The sequence below is a fragment of the Stegodyphus dumicola genome, chromosome 2 (assembly GCF_044657685.1).
Source record: "Stegodyphus dumicola isolate Sdum_Otavi_A_Nest chromosome 2, ASM4465768v1".
In the NCBI taxonomy this organism is placed as follows: Eukaryota; Metazoa; Arthropoda; class Arachnida; order Araneae; family Eresidae; genus Stegodyphus; species Stegodyphus dumicola.
In genome coordinates, this window is record NC_140769.1 from 166,871,210 (window position 1) to 166,892,938 (window position 21,729).

The window sequence follows — 21,729 nt, forward strand, 5'->3', positions numbered from 1 at the left end:
ACAATGCATATTTTATAAGGATCATTTTTAAGTAACGAATACATGGGAATGAAAAAGGATTTTATGTTTCTGAACTTTTATGAAATTATCTTTGCATAAAATAAAGAAATAATAAAATTTATAACCTCGTATTTCCCTATTTTTCCCATTTATAATTCTAAAGTACTCGTATATTTGCTTATGAAAACCAAAATGTGTTTTTAAAAGCAAACTTATGTTGGAATTCATTCCACATAAACATTTTATATTTCAAAGGAAAACAATTGCATATAAAACAGGCTTTAGAAATAGACTTTGTGAACTGATATTTGTAAGATACTTTTGTTCATAAAAGTGAGGGTTTTTCTTTAATCCATTCGTCTGCAAAGTGTAGACCTATTGCATAATAATTTCCTTTGAAATGAAAAATGATAAATTTTGAAAAATGTAAAATGAAAAATAAAGATGAAAAATTTTCAGTTGAATAATTTATGGTTGTGTCGCAAGTTATGTTTAAAAATAATGACTGTTCTCTGATACGATACATTTTATTCAGTACAGTAAGAATGACACTACATTTACTATTATTAATACTGAATAGAAATACAAAATTTTAAGCATTTTTGTAATATTTTTTATAAAAATAAGAATTTAAGTATGTATTATTATTTCTTAACACATTTGTTTTCTTTATTTGAAAGTGTTGTGCCGCACTTAAGCCAGGAAATGCTCAAAGCAAACTTTCCTGCTCTCTACTACACATCTGAGTTCAATGCATATTCAACGAATGCAAATTTAATAACCTTACTTACATCCTATTTAAAAACAGTTTGGTGTTTAAAAAATCTTGCTGTAGGCAATCAAAATTGTCGCATGTAGAGATGGATAAAATACTGAAAAACGTTTGACTTCTTTTGGCAAAAGAAACCAAAAGAGTAATTTGCAGTGACTTTTCATCAAACAGAAATACTTTGTTTTCAGTTAGAGATCACCATGCGCCAAATGATTTTCTTTAAAACGATTATATACATCGTTGTTGCTTGCTGACCTCCGTTCAATTAAATGTTTTATTTTTATTATTTTCTGGCATCGTTCTTGTTTTTAAATTTAGCATTGTCTATAAAAGGTTTTCAAAGTGTTTATTGAAGCACCTAGCCTAAGAAAATATTTCTAGCGTTTTAGAAACATTTAACAAATTTCAAAATGAGCTGTTGACAAATGTATGTATGATGGAAGTTTGGCGCTGGTAGTATAGAATCAATACATAGGTCTGTTTAACGAAAATTGTTTGGGGTGTAAACTTCCAAAAAATGCAGCTACTTAGTAATAAGAAACCTTCGTACACTGCCAAAGACTAGATTGCAATGCAAACTAAAAATACCTAATAAATTTCAAGAAATGTTTTATTTTCTCAGGTTATTTGCCAACTGTGATAATTTTACATGGTATGTTTCTTAAGGAAACGATGGTAAAGAATAATTTTTTGAACAAAAGTTTCTATCTTGTAATCTGGTACATTTATAGACATCTTTTATAACACTTTAGATGGATTCTGCACGCATAAAATTTTATACTTAATTGTTTAATAAAACTAGTATTTGGAACCATTTCTTTTTCTTGAAGTTTCAAACTGAAAACATGCCGTACTTGAAATATAGTCAGGTGCTAAACCAAGTGTCATAAAATTTAATGCCAACCACTTAAAAGTAAAGCAAAATCCATTAAATGAGCGATAGTCTTAAGCAGATTATAAAAGAAATATTCCTTAGCATATTGCCATGAGGACTTTAATTTGAAAACCATGAAACATTATTTATTTTAATTAAACATTGTTACATATATGCAGACTGGTCCAAACTTGAAATTGATTATGCAGTTTATCAATAAAACAACAACTTAGCCCAGTCTACTTAAAATGTCTTCAGTTCTTCTAAGCATGGAATTTAAAAATATCATCCTATACCGCAAAATAAATTTTTGCTACCCTAAGTACTGAATATCATTGTTCTGCATTCAGCATGTAAAGACACAGGTTTCGCTTACCATATTTACTCGGAATATATAAACTGAATAAATGAAGAGCCTTAAACATGCAAATATCTCGTTTAATATCCAAACAATTTTGGAAAGAAACAGATACAAGAGATAATTGATTAATATAATAATCTGTATAAGCAAGATATACTTAATCTGAAGAACTCTCTAGCTGCTTTGATGTCTCTGGTACGAAGCTGTATCTGTGTACAGATAGAATGCAAAAATATACCAACTTTTGTGAAATAAGAGAAACTATTTATTAATACGAGTATTAAACTTAAATGCGATGTGGGATGAACGCACTTAAGAAAATATGCACATATTTAGGAACACAAACAACACTTTATATTTTCTTAAATGTCTTGCATAACATATATAAGAAAATATAAGTATTCCTCCTGCAAGGTTATCTTTAATTTTGAGAGCATAAACACACAAAGAATTCGAACACTAAGCTTATTCTAAATATCCACACGCATATTCAGTAATATTCAGATCACAGAACTTGAAGAAGAGGAGGGGCAGACAAAATGTCCTACTTCATTATCATGCTCTTCAAAGCATGCTTGAGCATACCGATCACCACAGGTATGAGAGTAGTTGTCCTGAAAAAGCATTTGTTCTCCAGGGAATAAAATGTGGGCAAACGGAAAATGGAAATCGCGCTCCAGGGTGCTCTGACATTGATGGACTTTGATCTTTCTAAGCAAAATAATATTAGTGGAGCAAGACCATGCCAAGATATCGCGCCCCATATCCAGCAAACGACAGGCAGGAGTAAGAGCATCTTTGAGCGTAGGCGGGATATTAACGCATTTGGGTGGGCTAAAATTCGGTGAATCCTGATTCATCGGACTAGATGACTTATAGACACTCCTGTGGAGCCCTATCTTGGTGAGCTTTATAACAGTGATATCGCTTGAAAACATTACCTGATGTTATCAACGCTTTAAAATGCCATTCTGACATAAATGTTCGAACCATGGAAATCTCTTTTGGCAATTAGAGTTAAAACGAAGTCCTGGCGTTGAGTTTAAATTTTTGATATTATCTGAATTAGTGATTGCTTGTGCTTTCGAGACCATGTACGTTCTAATGTCCTTCTATCATTATGCATAAGCATTGTCTTCCACTCCCTGTTGTGCTTTTGAAGACGTTGTTTATTTTTTTTTATTTTTTTTACTTATTTTATTTATTTTTTTTTTTTGTGCCATTTGCTGATAATATACTTCTTGTACGATCGAAGAATTTCTTGATTTCAGATACTGATGATACAGCTAAACGCGCTTCATCAGTCCTACCTCTTCAAAGATCTGTCATGCCTGGCATTTTGATGTTTCTTAGGATATAAGAGGCGCACATGCAACATCTGTGACAGCCACTAAGAGAGTGATATCTTCCCCTACGTTGTCATTAATTGGCATAATTTAGTAGTAGGTGGAGCAACTGTACTGCAGGTGTTGTGTAGCTTACTATTTTTGTAAACGCTCATAGTATTTTGTATTACATACCTAGAAAAATCTACACTCTACACCATTACTTTACACATTCTTTAAGTTTTTTTCACAACTTATTTGAAGTAAATGAAGGAACATTTATGTGCATTATATCATCACGTTTCACGGACCTGTTTCAAATTAGTGCAATCAGAACTAACACACAGACATTAAGATAACATTACACACAGACGTAAGATAACTTACGTCTGTCTGTAATGTTGATAGAGAATTTGCTATAATAATTTTGAATGAAAAAATTTCTTTATTAAATGAATTCTAATCAAATTAAAATTTGTTTATTATTATATAAATCCTAAATAAATTAAAATTAGTTTGATGAATGAGTTACTATTTTTAAAGCACACTTCCTGCCGTATTTAGAAAATATTTCTTGCTTAAATTAAGTTCTTGTCTTAAGTATAGCCTAGATTCTATCTGATATTTTCTGAGTGTGCCTACAAAACCGCTTCTGGGTATGTTGCAATCTCAGGCCCTTTTTCATGCTAAATAAAAAAAGCTAAATGAAATAATTGATTTCAACGTAATAATTGAATCTAGTTCGTAGTAACTGATATTCTTCTTTTATCTTATTTCGTTTTGGAAATGGCACTTCTAGCTTCTCTGGTTTGCTAGAGAATGCGGTTGCTTTTCTGTAAGTAAATCCTGTTGATCCTATTTCTGTAGTTAAAGAATACATCAGACCAAAAACAAAAGCATTCACAAAGGCTTAATTAGTTTGCTTTTCGTAATGCTAAAAGGAACCGTTGGAACCAATTATAAAATGTAATTAATATCTTCGTAAACGGGATAATCAGAAAACATATTTACTCCATAAAAAGAAGTAATAAGTACAGTCAATGAAGGGAGAAAGAATACAATTCTATGAAAGTTTTCATTATGGGAAATGATTTCCAGCTTTACATTTCTTTTTTCGTTTTTAAGAGGTTTATATAAATAAAATAAATGTTGTTTGACGCTTATGCACTTGGTATTCAAGATAAAGAATAGTTTGCAGGTATTTTCAAGAAACATACTTTTCAAAAACGATTCCTGTCGAAGAGCAACAATGCGGAATATAAACGATAGTACATATGCATGCTCAATATACACATCTGAATAAAAGCTTGTATTTGGAAAAGCAGTGTAAAAACATGGGAAAGTCTGCAAGTGTGCTGAAAGCGGAAAATATATGGCGACGAAAACCAGCTTTCCTTACCTTTCCTGAAGATCATTACACTAGATATTTTAGATAATCTTTCGAAATCTCTGCCAATAAATAGCAGGATACAATACTCAAATGAAATTTTACAGAAAAGTATTCTGAAATCGAATTCTTGTGTGAGCTATGGAGAAATATACTTTCTGCTGGATTTAAGTCTAAAATATTTTTGGTTAGTCGATTATTCTTTTCAGTTTTAAAACAGATAAATAGTTTTAAAAGCTCTTGTTTACAGTACCTTGTTGTCAGCATAAGTATTCATTTCAAATAACAGACTTCGCATAATGAAAATTTAACTTTAAAAATATGTCTTTGCCTTGAAATCATATTCATTGAGAAAGGAAAATACAACAGAACATATATTACTCGAATCAGGTACTTTCACGGTAAAAAAGACTATGTTGCTAGTCAAACTTTGTTATTTTTGAATTTCACTCAGCACAGATAAAAAACAAAATAAATGTTGCGTTCCATAAGCGTATTCGAAAGTTCTGCCACGTAAGATTTGTGTAGGAAAGTTTCCGCATATTTATGTAGGAGCTTTTGAAAATATTCAAATAGAATAATTTTCCAAAAGATAGCACGTATGTTAGAACGTGGTTGGAATTCTAGAAACACAATTGATAACTATGGTAAATTTCGGAAAAATATTATTCAAGGCACAGCTTTAAGAAAATCAATAAATGATTATCTGACGACAATTTGAGTTAATATTTAGGGATCTTCTTAAGAGAGATGAGAGACATATTTCTATTCTAATAAAAGTAATAAATATCATGAAATAAAAAAATGTATTGCGGGAGAAGCATAAACTGCATTTCTATTAAGATATTTAAGTAGCTATACTATTTTATTTTTATGAATTTATTCAATTATAAAAAATTATAAATGTTTTCTTCTGGTATAAATAAGCAGGGTATTTCATATTGAATGGGGCAAAAAGAATAGCAGAGTACAAATTCTGTAAATGATTTACTAAGCAGAAACAAATTAATTTTGAAATTGCAACTATACCAGTTTCATCTAGCAACAGCGAAAAATCTTCCGGTTACGAAACCGCTGCTAGAGGCATTGTTAATCAAAATGGCGTCACCCATGCAAGAGAAAGCTTGATGTGTTTTCGAATCCACCAAAACGTCATCGTTTATCGTCATTCAAAGACATTTTTGTACGTAATTTTGTAAAGAACCACCGGATTGTCACATTACCGAAAGGTGATTAAAGACATTTCGGAACACGGGCTGCTTGTGCCAGAAAATCAGCCCAGAACGAGCAGCAACGAAAAACGAAATGGGTGGAAAATTTGGTTAAACGTTTTTACGAAGTTTCATAAAATCAAAGCGTTCTTGCGAGTTCTAAACTCAATATGCCTCACGTAATGATGTGGCGGCTGTTATGGAAACTTCTAAGTTTCTGGCATACATCTTCCAGATGGTGCAAGCGTTAAACACCTTTCCACAAACCGTTGCGTAAACCTTTCTGTGAGAATTTGCAAGATAAGCTGAAAGTAGATGGTTTCGAACACAGACTTGTGTTTACTCATGAAACCATTCTTCACGTTTCTGGAGAAGTTAATCGCCATAATTTACGATTTTGGGAACAGAAAATCCACATGATGCAGTGGGACATGAACGTGATTTTCCAGAGGTAAACGTTTTGTGCGCCATTTACAACAATTCCTTTTTTTTTATTTTTTATTTTTTCCTTTGCGGGTAAAATCGATTAGCGGGTGCATTTACCAAGACATGCTATCAGAGTGGTTGTTCTCTAAGCTGGGAATGCGGTTGTTCTCTAAGCTGGAGAAAGCGGTTGTTCTCTAAGCTGGAGAAAGCGGTTGTTCTAGGCTTCATTATTCAGCAAAACGATGCTCCACCCCACTGGCATAAAAACGCACTCCAGTATTTGAACGACAGTCATTGCTGGATTGGCCGTGCTGGATCAAACAATAAATATGCCATTGCTTTTTTGTCCCCCGAGATTCCCAGATCTTATGCGTTCCGATTTCTTCCTATAGGGTTTAGTTAAAAACAAAGTGTTCGTGCCTTCAGGGCTTAACAACAAATGAAGTAGCAGGTAACTGAAGTGCTCGAATCATTAGCAAAAAATATTCTAGGGCAAGTGTGGCAGGAATCGGAATACCGCAGAGAATGTTTGCCATGTCACCGGAAAGAAACGTATAGAACATCTGTAGAAACTTGGATAACTATAGTTTCACTATAAATGTCATACATTAAAATAAAGTAGCTACAGTGTTCACATATATACTTTCTTTATGTCCCATTCAATATGAAACATCCATTAGAGATCTGAAGTACTAATGATTACGTTGAATATGACTTAAATTTTATCTGAGTATAATTATATTACATATTACTGCTTAATACTCTAACAAGATCTCCATAATCCGTAATAATACCGGTCTCAATAATACTGGTTTATGTCAAGAAGAAATTGTTATTATTTGTCCATGAAATGTTACAAAGTAGCCTAAATTTTATCATACATCTTAGTCCAAAATTTAAAAGAATGGTAAACGTTCTACATTCCATAGAAAAGAAATGGCAGAAGCGTATTGGATTCAATGACCTGAAATAAGGTAAGGAAACGTGGATTTTAGTTCATATTTTGTTCCATATTTTATTTGTGGCTAAAAAGAATAGAATTTATTTTATATGTGATAAATAAATGCCAGAAAAACATTTGGTAAAATGACTCGGAAAAGAGTAATGCAAAATGGTACTTTCATAAATGTTTCCACAAATAATGTAATAATGAGAATTTCTTTTTATTCCATGCCATTATATAAAGCGATAGTCCTTAAATTTTAAGTATACAAAAATTCCAAATTTATAACTGGTTTATATTTAGTTAGTCCTGTAAAAGATAGCTTTATCTTACTAGTTCGATCTTCTGTGCGGGTGATCTGAGTGAATATCACCGAGTAAATCTTATAATGCATCTGACCGTAGTGAATATCGGTAATGATTATCGATTTGCATAATGACTTATATGTCCCGTTCAAAGCTCTTGTGGTTAAATTTGTAGAGACATTAGGTACTTTTTGAAAGCAGGAAAGATGAAAAATGAGCAATGCCCTCGCCGGGACACGAACCACGGACTTGTCGAATACGCGCCGAATGTGCTGATCACTACATCACGAAGGCGGGAGAAATACCTTATAAATTAAAAAAAAAATTAAAGCCAAAGTGTAGTACCAGAATTTAGAAATAACCGTCCAGACTGCAAAGTAGTTAGTGATTCTGACTGCTGTACTGAACGACGCGGTTTAGAATTCCGGAGAAGACATAGATGCAATATGGCAACGGAGCCCACCTGTTGCTATATTGCATCATGCAACTGCGTCCATAATAAAGAGACCACCGCGTCCGCCCTTAATAGTCTCTAATGCCTAGAAATGGCTAAAGCCAGCCATTGAGAAAAAAAAAGAGAATTCAGGAATAAAATTATAAATTAATTACAGAGAAAATTACTGCAAATAACTAGTACTTTCAAATGAGGAATTATTGCAGATATCATTGAAAAAGCAAAAAAGAATTACTAAGCTTCAGTTGTATAGTCAATTTTGTTTAGTAAGTTACCAATATTCAGTGCTTATTTAAATATTCATCCAAAGAAATCAGCTGACTTATTTTATATTTTTATTTATCACGAACCATTCTGAAATATTTGATTTTATTACTTCTCAGATTGTTTTAACTTGTTTTCATATTTAAAACTTCAATCAAGACAGAGATTAAGTTCTAGTTTTCTCGTTCATAAAGAATTACTAGATCTACCTAGGTGTGATCCTTGTGAATTCTCGCACAGTCTTGAATATGAACGTAACCAGGGAAAGGTGTAAAAGACCGTTTTATTGAATACAAAATATTTAACAGATGTCATATGCTTACGTACTTACAAAACCACTGAACACTTGGGGTGAGAGCTTAAAAGATAATGTAACAGTAAATTTAAAGGTAAAGAGTAGTGCCAGAGTACAACAATTCAATATAAGCTAACAGGATGAGTCAGAAACCTACAATGGCAGAATAATAACTTAGCGGCAAGAATGCGTACCCAATGTTAAGTAGAACCTGGAACAAAATTTATTATTTTGATGTTAATAGGTATTAAATTTAAAACACTACGTATATATATATATATATATACAAATCCTTAAAATAATTATTAAATATAAGAGTAAAATGAAATAGAAAAAATACGTGAAAAGATGGCATCTTAATAAGTGTTCTCTTCTAGAATGATTATAAAAATAAAATTAAATTCTTTATTTCCATGGTACAGAAGCGGAGTTTTACAGTAATTTTAATAATTCTAAAAGTGATATTCCTTAAAATGAATTTCTGAAAGGAAAATTAATAACTTGTTTTTTTAATTAATTTCTTTTCGTCTTACAACTTAACATTTTTAGAATACATTCAATTGAAATATTTTTTCTGAAAAAAATGTACGAAAAATAATGGCAGTTAAGAAGGAAAGAATTTTTGATTAAAAGAAAAAGATAGTTACTTTGAGAAAACTGAATTTCATTCTTACGGTTCCAGAGTTTTTATATCAGTTTCTGTGGGAAATGGGTTTTCATTTCGATGGAAATTGCTTTAAGACTCATGAAGTGAATGATACTTTAAGTTGAATGAGAAATCGAAATTTAATTTATTACTTAAAATTTGTTCAATTGAAATAATTTCATGTAGAAGTTTTCCTTTAATGTTGTCTAATACTTTTAATTTATTTCGACATTTGGAGTTAAAACAAGATTTTTTTTCCTTCCAAAATACATTCAACATTCAAATGCTACTTATTCTTGACTACTTTTTAAATTTTTTTACAGAAAGTTTTTCTTTGCTTTATTTTGTTTTGGTTTTGTTTTGTCTTGTTTAATTCATTATGTATATTTAGAAAGATTAAGCTGAGTTAATATAAAATAAAAGCGATTATTTTCATCAGCACCGAGATTTAATAAATTATTCCTCTTATCTTAAAAAATATAATTACGACCAAACGGATGTTTATTTCATTTACAGACACATATACACGTTTCGAGACATTTGGCCGCATTGTGCTAAAATGTTTAAATTTCTGATAGACAATCTCGCGCGCTGGACATAAAAATGTTTTATTCCCTATAGTGCTGCCAATGCTCTTTTTGAAATCGTTGAGATTTTTAATAAAAAATTCTTTGCAATTTTAAAAATATGAAATAGGCCAATAAAACAAATTCCAAATTCGGTCTTCCAGGTGCCCATGTTATGTCCCAGGACTATCTTAATTAAAGTTTGATGAACCATTGCGTTTTCACATACATGCCGTTGCATATATTCATGTAGATTCTTCATTATTTAGTTTCTTTAAATATAACACAGGGTGATAATATTTGGTGGCAACAATCTGAAAAGTGATTCGGATATTTAAAGTGATTCGACGAAAAATGCCATTTTTAGACTAATAGCCCTTCTGGGCTAACGCCCATTTGGACTTTAAAAAAGCCCTCCAGCAGCCAAGTACGTTCAGCACTGGTAGTTCGACCTGTGTTCCATTCAGCGAATGAACTGCTGCATGAGTAGTTTCTTGTTTTCCATCGTGTATCAAATGGATATGAGCCAGATTTCCTTGGAAGGTATCCCAGTCCCTTCTAGGCATCTTAGATAGACAGCAGTCGTGTGTTTTGCCGTAATCAAATGAATCAACTCAGTTAATTCAAATATGATTCTTCAGATTCAGTTATAATGATCATTAAATTAGCAGCTTTCTATTGGCATGGTAATATCTCCTTTGCTTTTCACGTTGAGATTAAGACATATTTTTGTCTTAATTTTGAATGTTTTCAACGAATATCTTTACAGTAAGTTTATATGGTATCGGTATTAAATAGAGTAAATATGAATAATGGTTCTACACCTTTGTTTGTGAACATAAACAATATTACCATTTCCGTCAATGGTAGTTGTGCACTTAGAAAGCAACAAATAAAACAAAAATACAAAATAGCGTACAAATAGTGAACTGCATTACTGAACCTGAATTGCAGGACCTTTTCATGTGATGATTCAAGTGCCACAGTTAGTAATGCTGAATGGTTAGTTCGCTCACAGTTTACCTAAACTGCAGAATATTTCATTCACCGAAGGGTTTCCTACCTTCTCGTTAATCTTATAAGGTATGAGATGCGACCGCCTTTCTCTCTCACCTCTAAGCCCTCTTGACGAGAATGCAAAATGCCTTTCTGTTCATTAAGAAGAAGGTTATAGTTATATTTTTAATTGAGAAAGGACCTCATTTCAAATTTTGACCAAGCTACAGACGATATTAGAATAATATCTGTTCGGTACAGTGGATGTAAATTGTGTTGTCACATTTCCATCCCAAGTCCCTAATGTTCATTCTGTTTAACTTCGAGTATTCCTCAGTGCTGTCCGCCAAGGAATTTTGATAATGTAAACAAAGAACTAAGACAAAACAGCTTTTAGAATCTTGAAAATATGCATCGCAAAGGGAAAAGATTACTTAGAATAATAATACATTTTACAAGTCTATAACCATCCTACTTCCTTCTGGTCAAATATGAATGCCTATCATTCGAATCTGTATATACGTAGATATTCGAATCTGTATATCTACGTATATGCACACAAATACGGAAAAGCGAGAACTTTGTTAAATACTCACTTAATGCTCCTTGCTTGATTTATTATTAAGTAAGTGAATATTTATAGGATGTTTCAAAAATCATTTAAAAATATTTCCAAAATTTTCAGCATTGGTTTGAATATTTTTATTATTTTATAACATCATACGTTTGAAAATGAATCACTGCGGCATTTTAATAAAATCTTTATTTGAACTTCAAGCCACTCAATCGAAGAGAAGCTCAGATATTTTAAGAATCATCATTTTGTTGTTATGCGCATTACCGCGGGTCTTGTTTTCTTGCATGTGGGCTGAAGCAATATCCAAACGTGTGACACATCAAATAGCTTTCTCAAAAGGTTGTATTGCATACGCTGAACAAGGAATACGTAAGTTCATAAAATAAATAAAAATAAATTTCGTTATGTGACAGTGTAATTCGTCTCATAATTAATTTAAAGAAATTCACTTTTCCATAATAATTAACTGTAAATTCTAGCGCTTAATCAAAAATAAAATCAGGTTACCGAATAAAAATTTTCAATTGAACAGCAAGCAGAGCTGGCACTCAGCGTTTTGCCTTCGAGTATCTCCAAAATATTGAAACTGGAAACAGTGTTCATATATTCCTATGAAATGCCAAAAATATAGATTTAATTAATTATTTTAAGTTTCATTATGATAATATGAGTCTAATCATGTATACTCCTATCTGTTATCAGAAGCTAAATCAAAACGGTAATTAAAATATATTTAAGATAACATAAAAGGAAACAATCTAGAACTAAACTATTATTTTAGTTAAAGTTGGTAGAATGAGTAAAAAAACAATTATTTTGTACCCACTGTAGCAGTTATTCAAATTACTCAATAAGAGAGATAATTAAGACTTTTCGGATTTTAAGACTCATGCTAAATACAAATAAATCAGCTCCATATCAAGTACCATATTTTAAGAGTTTAGGGAAAACACAGCTCCCTGGTGACAGTTAGTTGTCACCTACTAACAAGCTCATGTTGCATTCTCTTAAAGTATCCGAACATGTTGAAAATTCCAATTTTGGCAAAAAAATTGGCAATTTTCTTTTATTCGTTCATTGGATATTTCATTGTTTATTTAGCTTTCCAAAACTGGTCTGCTTTTGTTTCCACGTTAATTAGAAACCGAGATATTAAGGATTTCATAAGGGCGCAAAAACTGGAAATGGGCATTTAAATCACCGAAAGTGCGCATCCAAAGAGTTGAAAAGAGCTAGAAATGGATATAAATAATTTATCTTTGAAATGTAATGTGAAGACTTTTAAAGAGAGGGAATTAACAGAATCTTATTGTAATCTGTGCAAGAAAATGAAATTATTTCCAATAAAATGCAATATTTTTATTAATTATCTGTTGAAAGCATTATGTCCTCGCTAGCATATGAGTTTGACTTGATTCGACACATTGCATACTGAAATTAGATTTATCTTAATGATTATTTTTAATAACATTCGAGTTAAAAGTATAATAAATTGTAATAAAAAAATTGAAGCCATGTTTGTAAGCGAAAATGCGTAAGAAACGTGTTGCGAAGGAAATAGAGAATAATATTAATAAATATTCCCATCGAGCGAACTAAAATTAAAATGCTTTTCATTGGCAGGAGATGTTTTTGAAAGTGATTGGTGACGTAAAAGATATTTATATTTAAGTAGTCTCATCAAATATGAACGCGTAAGTCATATTCAGAAGCCCCGTTCCAGGGTTAGAAAATTGAAGGGAAAACAAAAGTATCTTGATGGAGGGGTCAATTTCGCTAACTAATGATGTCTTTATTGACAAATTTCAAAATGGAGTTAAAATCAGGAACAATGAATGGAAAGTGCTGTAATTGCTCCATTTTTTTCACACTTTCTCTAGTGCAAATCTACCTATACATGGTCAGTGCCCAGATGAACCAGACATTTTTTGTAAATATCAGTTACCTGTATCAGTTAGAATAGTGTATACAAACAAATTCAAAGAACTGGCCCAAGAATTTTATTAATATTCTTCAGAGCGTATATAAAACTATGTGAGCAGCAGTTCTTTTAAAAGTGCTTATAAAAAAGGAAGACACAAAATGCAAACAAAATTTTAATGACATTTTTTTGGAAATTTATACCAATGGTTGCCATTGTGAAATTACAAACTCTTAAATTGGGGGCATATATAGCTGTTATACACTTTAACAGAGGGCTTTTAGGCTTACTAGATATTTTAAATTATATAGATATGCAACATAGTGAATATGCAGTCGAGAGATTTAGTAAGCTCGACATGGAGCGAATGAGTAAATCAAAATGTTACTCACTACCCAGAGTAAAAATTACCACAAAAAACAAATAGGCTGAATATAAACAGAAAAACATATAAAGTTGAACAAAAGAAAGGTATAACCTATAGATATAGGGAGGTTTAGGTATCTGGGTCAAGATTTAATAATAAAAATAAAGCATTTTAAACTTTAAATGCATTTTTCTCAAAATCTTTTTTTTCTAAAAACCGGTTTACTTGGTGCAAGATAAATGAAATTATTATTACTTTATTTTTATGAAAAGTTGTATGCTTAATCTATATATAATTATCTAGGGAATGACATACCAGACTATTTATATGTTGAATATTTTTGAAATTGTGGCTTGTTATTTAAATAATGACATCGTGAATTTATCGAAAATGTCATAAAAAATATCAAAATTCTGAATTTTTTTTTACTATTTAAGATATTTTTAAAACCCTATGTCATTCCCTAGATAAAAGCATGTAATTTATTATTCTATGACTTTTTTAATATAACTTTATTATTTTTTCGTATAGTATGTTTCAAATTGTTTTAAAATTTGCTTAAAATTTCACGTAAATTTAATATTTTTTGCACGATAATAATAGAATATATTACATTTTGATATTGCATAATTAATCTTTGTAGATAATAAATGAGAAAATTGGTTTATAGTATACTTATACTGCTTTTTTGAAAAAAAGTGCTCCGAATGTAGTCGGATACCTTAAATATCAAGTTTGCATACTTCTGTGAAAAAGTTAAGCAGGAACGCAGGAAATTAAAGATTGAAAAAAAAAACTCTAATGTTACTATTGTTACTTGTGAATCTCATAATAAATACCCTAAGCGGATAGAAATTCCTAGTTTGTAAAATTAAACTTCGCAAGAGATGCTTACGATGCGGTAATTGATTCGACATGATTCAATTGTGTTGATAACGAATATACTGTCAGTTCTTTCCTATCGTGTTAGAATTCGAATTAAAATAAAGCGCTGAATAACGATTATTGGAGGAATTACACAGCCTGAAAATTTCGCGCTAAGGAACATGAGGCATATTTTAGAGAAAACGAAGCACATAAATGCTACGTTGCCCAACACTGTTTGTCGAAGAAATCATATGTATCATTTTTCTGCAGCCAGAATTAAAACATATCTTCATCTTATTCAAAAAACGTCTTTCGCTGGCGGTTTAGATTCTTAAGAGGTGTTTAAACAGGTCTTTCAGTTACAGTTAAGGATCCCAACAAGAATCCCTCTTTACTGTCAGTTTTTAAGGAAATTATTTTATAGTTTTTTTTTCAGTTTTCATCAATAGATGGCGCTTGTAGCTTGAATTCCTTTCTTTCATACTTATTGTGTTATTTTATCTTTTCCATGGCTTCTCTTTATGCTGCTTATTTTGCTTATTACGCTGATTCTTGTGGCTTTAACTCCTCCAATAATGTCAGTTTTGTTTTGAATTCGAAATCAAAATTTGATATATCTTGTTCATGTTGGCTTACAATCTCGGAAGTCAAAGGTTAGTTCCTAAGGAATATGTCTTAACTTTTACAAAGTACTAATGTTTTTATCTTGATTCTCTCTTCCCCCTTGGAAACTGACTTATGTTGACTTACTTTCGTGAGTTAGACATGAAGGCTCGTGTTTCAGTTCCAAGAGTTACCTATCATCAATGTTTCATCAAGCTTTCGTTTAGTTCATTCATGAAGTTTCACTTTGGGTAGAATTTTGTCACCGATATTAGCATACCTCCTGATAAGCTATAGAGTTCAGATACTGTATACACAGCGTTACCGATGATAACGCACTGTTGTAAAGCGACGTTAAAAAAAATCAGTTTTTTTTTTCAATTTAATGAAATTATTTTTCGAAAATATCTTCGTTTAACGAACGAGCAAAGCCTACCAGTATTTTACTGTTTGCAACATACAATACAGAGGAGAAGTATCTTTCAATGAAGCTTATATGACAAATGTAACTTAATTTCTGAATATTTAGCAAATTTTTTAAATCGCTCAGTTTGAAAACTGCGATTTGCGAATTTTTCAAAACCCATCAATTTTTTAAACTATTTCACGTTTTTGATTTTCAAATTTCAACATCTGTAAATGTATCACAGATAGAAATTTCGCAGAATTTTCAGAGATTGAAACTTTTTCAGATTATAATATAAACCTTTTGCCCTTTTTTAAAATAAGAATGATAGAGAAATCTTTGTTCAGCGATTTTCTGCATTTTGTAATATGTTGCAATCTCCAGAAGAAGCCAGAAATAAAAGTATCTCACGGAAAAATTGCTTTTGAATTTACCCTTTTTGAAACAATAACGAACTGGCAATATTCGTTTTTTCCTTTTAGTTCCAAGTAAAATGCTTGCTGTAACTTTGTTATTCCATACAATTTCCGAAACTGATTAGTCAAAGATATTGCTTTATTTTCTTAATGCTATGAATGAATTTCTTTATTCTCTGAATTGAAAGCTCTTCGTATTCCTTAATTCTCAATTATTTTCTTTATTTCAAATTTTCTTATAATTTCTTGCTTGTGTTTTAATAATGACTAAGAGGTATAAAGACTTTCATCCTTTATAAATTATAATTGAGACTAAAAACAGAAAATAAAATACAATTAAAATACGTTTTTATAGGATAAGCTTATTTAAAATGAATGCGATAATTAATGCACTAGAAGGAGAAACATAATGTATTATATAGTTTTAATGGGAATAACAGATTAAGCAATTCTGTTTGCAAAAATTAAACTTCAATTTTATATTGCCATTAACGAAAGCATGGAGCGCCCATGAAAAATTTGAAAAGATAATGGCTTATACATTTGAGAATGCAATTAAATTAATAGAAAATTTAAAAGATAGTGGCTTATACATTTGACAATAAAATAAAATAATACATAATTTTATTAGTGCGCCTCGCGCTTTTATTACTCACGATATAAATTTGTAGAGGCATTCTGTAAACAGAATGATTTAATATACGAGTATTATGTCCATTCAATTGTATGATAAATTATTGTTCTCCTTTTAGCGCATTAATTATAATATCCATTTTTAATAAAATGTTATTCTCTAAAAATATTTTAATTGTATTTTATTTAATATACAGCCTGATAACTATTTTAGACTATTGTGTAGATAAAAGAGATTTATATTCTAAGATTACGAAGGTAAAAAACACACGTCCTATCGAAAAGAAATTACGAAGAGAAAATTCCTACCTAAAATTAAAGAAAAAATGATGATAAATTAAAAACAATTTATTTTATACGGGTGTCAAACATAAAACGACTTAATTTGAAACTATTATACTGAATGTAAATAACAAGACAGACAAATTTGTGAAGTGTGGCTGTGAAAATTTATAATGCTCTATCAAATTCATTTTGATTGTAATGAATTATTACTTGAAAATAGTAACGAAGGCTGAAAAAGCATAAACCCTTTAGGGTATGCTGAACAAGGGTCCAATTTTTGCAATTCAGCGATATTTCGTGCAGAAACCCTCCCGATGTCGAGAGAATCATTGGAAAGCAACTTTTAAGTTACATGGCGGTGGGCCATCAGGATCAAAAGAGACTTTTAAACGCATTTCAGATACGTTTGCAAGAAGTCCTAAGAAATCCTTTCGTATGTCATCAAGTGAGCTTGGGGTCCAAAAATCAACTATCGACGATGCGTCTAAAGCTTCATGCATACAAAGTGCAGTTGTCATATGAGATGAAACTCGATGATAAACCCAAACGGGCAATGTTTGCCGAAAGCATTCTTTAACCGATCGACATAAACAACAACGGTTTGGGCAAGATTGTAATTTTCATAAAGCAACATTTCACCTCATTGGAGAAAGGTCAGCAGACACAATTTGATGTGGCTTAAGGGAGGATGAAATTATTGGACCTTCTTTCTTCACTGAGACGACACATACCTTGATATAAGAATTAATTGTGTGGTCTCTCAGATTAAGACATCGACACCCACACTTGCTCTTCCAGCGGGATGGACCATGTTTGTCATGTAATGCATTGCATAAAGATTCGCACAAAAATGGATTGGGAGAAGCGTTCAATTCCATGGCATTACTCCTCTGGATTACTTCTTCACGTTAAATACAGGAACTCTACAAAATTGACAAATTTGAAACAGTTTTGTGAGCAGTCTAAAGCAGCAGTTGACCCAAATGTGCCACAGGTTCTGAAGGATACTTGGAAAGAAATCGAGTATCGATTAGAAATCTTCTGTGTCCTTCGTGGGGTCATGTAGAAATGATATGATTTAACGAACAAAACTTCAAAACTTTATGTCTGCATTGTTGGATGAATCTTCTTTATGTATCGAATATTTTTACACATGTTGTTTTACAGACATTTCAAATTAGAGCGTTTCATCTTAGACATGCTGTATTATTAATTAACATCACAATCATTCATCTTGTTTTAAGGCAACAACGATAAAACTAAATCTTTTTTTTTTCTTATATAATTGCAAAGAATGATTAATGATCAATGATCTTTCCCACAAGCCAATACTGGCTTGTGTTAAAGATTCTTAATAACACACTAACTCCAATAGCAACGCTTTAAATAACAAATTAATGAATTCCCTTCCTCAAAACAGCAAATTATCGTAAACAGTGCCCAAACAATTAAAGGAATATCAACGTCGAAATAACAGACGAAATATTATCTTTTACTTCAAAATGCAATTAATGTTGCTTTTTTAAAAATAGGTTATTTGCCTCTTCTTGTGTTCTTCAAATCAAACTAATTAAAAGTGTTACGTAAATTTGAACATAATTATGCAATTTATTTACCTTTTAATCCAAAATTAAATACAAAAAAGTGGAACTTAATTCTCTTTCTGAAAAATTCATTTCATTAAATGAACACTGTAATTTAGTATTCATTCTCGTAGGGACGCATGATTATGTTTTTAATTAGATGGAATTTTATTCTTCTCCATAATCTTTATTTTAATTGTTGAATTAACGTCTTAGGATAAAAAAATCTGACAAAAAGAAAATATATTTCGTACTAAAATGACTTTACTTTTAACCAACTTTAACAAAATACTTACTTTCTTTTTTAACCGAAAGAAAGTAAGTATTTGGTTTATTCTTTAAATAATGTATAATTGAATTATTCCTGAGAATAATGCACAATGATCAGACTTTACTAAACCGTTATGCTATAATGCATAGCTATCACATAACATGGTTACTGCACAAGGATTATATATATTATCAATGGCCTTTCCATGGGGATGCATGGCACAGTTATTAACAAATTAATATGGATAGCCTCAGTAATACTTTAAATTATAACAGATAGTAAAAGACTTACACTGAATATCTAAGTACCGACATGTTTGAACATAATTGCATAGTGTAAGAGCAGTATATAGTGTAATCTAACTATTACCTCAGAATTCATTGTACCAAATTGCATAGTGTAAGAGCATAATATTAATTATTGCATAGTGTAAGAGCAGTATATCGTGTAACTATACACACGTTTGGTATACATCGTATAAGACAGTGCATAAGAAGATTAGTCAGTACATAAGAAGACTGGACAAGTATGCTTCGGACTGATGATCTTCGGATGTCAAGACCGCTGACCAAACGGTATAGTGGTTAGGAAAGCCAACTGCTGTACAAAAGAGCCCGGGTTCGAATCTCGGAGAAGGCATGGATGTAAATTGTCTGTCCCTCCATAGCAGGTAACGGTGGCCACCTATTACGTGCCTCCATAATAAAACAACCACACCTTTCGGCCTTAGTAATGGCAAAAGCCTAAAAAGAGTTAGTGCCCGATAAAAAATCTGAATGTTTTCAGGTTTGTATTACGCTCAAAAGGGTATTTGTTTATCTTTACTTATTAAATCTCATGCTGTTCGCGCTTAAACCACAAAATTCAGTTCAACAACACTTTCCCAAAATATTAAACTACAGCATATCTTTAGAATTTCTGATACACAGTCTCGCGCGCTGGAGATTTTTTTTTTTTTTTTTTTTCTTTTTTTTCCCGTAGAGTGTTGTTATTGCTTGTTCTGAAATCTTTGAGTCTCTTAATCAAAAATTTGTTAAAGATTTACAAAATATGAAATACATAATAAAACGAATTCCAAATTTGGCTTCCAGATGCCTATATTCGAGCGAAAAACAACGTTATTTAAAATTTCATTTCTCTAGATACCGCTGGTTTTTCACAAAGCGAGACACATTCCTACATTCATGCAGATTCTTCATTATTTAATTTCTTTAAATATAATGCGGGGTTCTAATATTTAGTGGGAACAATTTGAAAAGTGAAACCTCGTTTTATAGTGAACGACACAAAATGCCAAAATGAAATTAGTAGCCTTTCTAGGCAAATTGTCCCTTTGGGCTAAATAGAATTATTAGCGAACCAAGCGCTCAGTTTATTATATCCGTGTTCTGCTATTCAAGAGCATTTCTAGGATTCAACTTCGATTTTATAACCAAGAAACAAAAATAATGTAACTCCTCAGAAACTCTTAATTTCAGCCTGCTTAAGTGCTCCTCATCTCCGCTTAGAGTATAGAAATAATTTCATAACTTTTGAAAGTGATCACAAGTTTAATTTTAACTAGGTCAATTTTTTTCTCTGTATCCATTACGAATCGGAGTAGTAAATACACTCATCATTTCATGCCCTTTTTCCCTAGATTTCATATCAATCTAATGATTTCATATCGTATAAAATATTGACTACTAGCTTATGCTTTAATAAAGAAGAACCCAAAGGAAATATTAAGAACGATTATTTGGGATTTCTATGCTCACATTGACTACTTGTATACCATAATATACCTATAAAAATTCTAAATTGTTTATATCACTATTTATTTAGGTGAACTAGAAGAAATATAAGTAATCAAATTTATGATACATATTAATTTGTTCATTTGTAATAGTACTAAAAAATTCTGTTCATCAGTTGGAACTTGAGATCTATTCACCTTTCTCCTACACGACAAAAGAATACACCAGAAAACGAAGTTCGGAAAATCTATACCTAGACACTGCATATTTGTTTATACTGCCTGATTATACCTCATAGTGAGTCTGATGCATTTTTTGTTTTCATAACAAATTTACTTTTCTATGCAAATAAATTCCTTAAGCAAACTAAAACGCATACTATACTGCCTGTATTGTCTAATAATTGTTCTTAGAACATAAATGTATTCTACGTATGGCCTGGTATCTAATCTATCTAAATATATAGTCATCATTTGGAAATATGTGAGACGACGACTGCAGCAAAACTTATAAATAATAAAAGTCGACCTACCAGACTGAACCACATAGCTTCACTAGTATACTGGTGCCAGATATCACTGAAAACACTGATCTTTAGAAATATCAGTTCTAAAATTATGACATTATTTTCTAATTAGCTCTTTATCATGCCATTTACATAACAATTTTCTCTGCATTTTTACTCATCATCATAGATTTAGTATGTATAGTTGCTTTAGTCTCCACTATTACCTTGAAATCTACTAGAAAAGACACAATACAAGGGCCTTTTCAAAGAATCATTAATATTCTTATGCGTAGGTCACTTTTTGCATTTATTATGCTTGGGATGCTTTAAGTCAATGCAATTGAGAGATTTAACAGCCTGTTTCAATAGTTCTAATTGTAACAATAAACAGCAATTCTAATTAATAAAAACTGTTTAAAATATTGGTTCTAGTAATAGATATTAGATTTTACGTTATAAGGTTTAACATCTTTCAGTAATGTAGACTGTGACCAAACTTTTGACAGATGTAAAGCAACTTGTTACAATGTGTAAATATAACAGGGATTTAAGATGAGTGTAAAAGTCCCTTTATTTTAAATTAAAATAGATGAATAGAAGGCCTACCTTGCGCTTACAAATCAGCCATCAATTTACGGCCAGGCACTCGATATAGAAATTCAAATGTAAAGCTGAATATAAATATCTAATAGCCAAAAGTTACACAGAGTAATTTAATCGCGTAGTTGGCT